Genomic DNA, 1,384 nt, shown 5'->3' on the forward strand with positions numbered 1-1,384 from the left:
CGTCTGCCTGTCAGCTTGAAAATGGCTGTGTAACTGGGGCAGATGCAACTTTAAATTGAGAAGGAATGGTGGTAATCAATAATTTGACATTACATCTTTCAGCACTGCGTACCCCAGCATGGTCCAAATGCTTACACCAGTTAATCGCTAACACCATGGATAGAAGTATGCTAACATCTCAATTTACAAAATGGGAAACTGGCTCTAAGAACGTCCAAAACTTCAGATCATGTGACTAAGGTGTAACACTGAAAAAGCTGGACACCCTCCGTACCAGCCTGGTGGGCATGCTTACCCATCTGGATGACTTCCAGCTTATTCAGAAGGAACACGAGATTGTTGAGAGGGCTGAGAAAGCAGAGGGAGTTTTGGATCCCCAGGAGTCGGGCAAATTAAGCTTTAACGAGAAGTGTCCTTGGAGTCCACTACTGACTGAACTCTGGGCAACATCAGTTCTCGGGTCTCTCTCAGGCATGGAGGAGATGCATATCAATGAAAGGACTGTCAGCCCCTTATTGCATTTGTCTGATTTTCGACGGACCCTGACCTTCAGTGCCAAGAAGTCCAAGACCTGCTCAGATGACCCCGAACGCTTTGACCACTGGCCTAATGCCTTGGCTGCCACCACCTTCCAGGCCGGACTCCACACCTGGATAGTGAATGTTCAGCACAGCTGTGCTTATAAAGTGGGTGTCACCTCAGCCCAGCTGCCTCGAAAGGGCTCTAGCAGTGACTGCCGCCTGGGCCACAATGCCTTCTCCTGGGTCTTCTCCCGCTATGCTCAAGAGTTCCATTTCTCACACAATGGGCAGCATGAGCCTCTGGCATTGCTTCGGTGCCCAGCACAGCTGGGCGTGCTGCTGGACCTCCAAGCAGGAGAGCTGGTCTTCTGTGAGCCTGCCTCAGGGTCGGTGCTTCACATCCACCGCACGTCTTTCCCTCGCCTGCTGCTCCCAGTCTTTGCTGTGGCTGACCAGCTCATCTCCATCGTTCACCAGTGGCCAGAGTGAGGCCAGATCCATGACCCCCATCACCCTTGTAGGCCAGGCCATGCTTCCTGCTAGTGTCCTATTCCCTGGTGATGTGTGTGGTCTTCCCCATGGGCAATTTTTGAAGAGATGGGATCTGCTTCAAACTCAGACATAACCTTTCAATGTTGATGATCTGTGGGGAACCTGTTTCTCTCTTGGCCTTACTCTCCCAAACCCACCATCCCTTGTGTTCTTCTGAGGGTCTCATAAATCTGTCTCTGCCATCAAAAAAAAAGTGTACAAAGCAAAAACAAAAAACAAAAAAAAAATGATATCTCTGTCCCCAGGGCTACCAGAGTACATAGAAATAGATGAGAATGATGAGCCCAAATATAATGGCTCCCAAGTTGGAC

General features: G+C 49.8%; 1 pseudogene; it reads left to right on the forward strand.

The window, feature by feature from the left end:
• Window positions 1-252: 252 nt before the first annotated feature.
• LOC125414656 (B box and SPRY domain-containing protein pseudogene) lies at window positions 253-1,027 on the forward strand (annotated as a pseudogene).
• Window positions 1,028-1,384: the final 357 nt, after the last annotated feature.

Source organism: Myodes glareolus, chromosome 17, assembly GCF_982192425.1.
Source record: "Myodes glareolus chromosome 17, mMyoGla1.1, whole genome shotgun sequence".
Lineage (NCBI taxonomy): Eukaryota > Metazoa > Chordata > Mammalia > Rodentia > Cricetidae > Myodes > Myodes glareolus.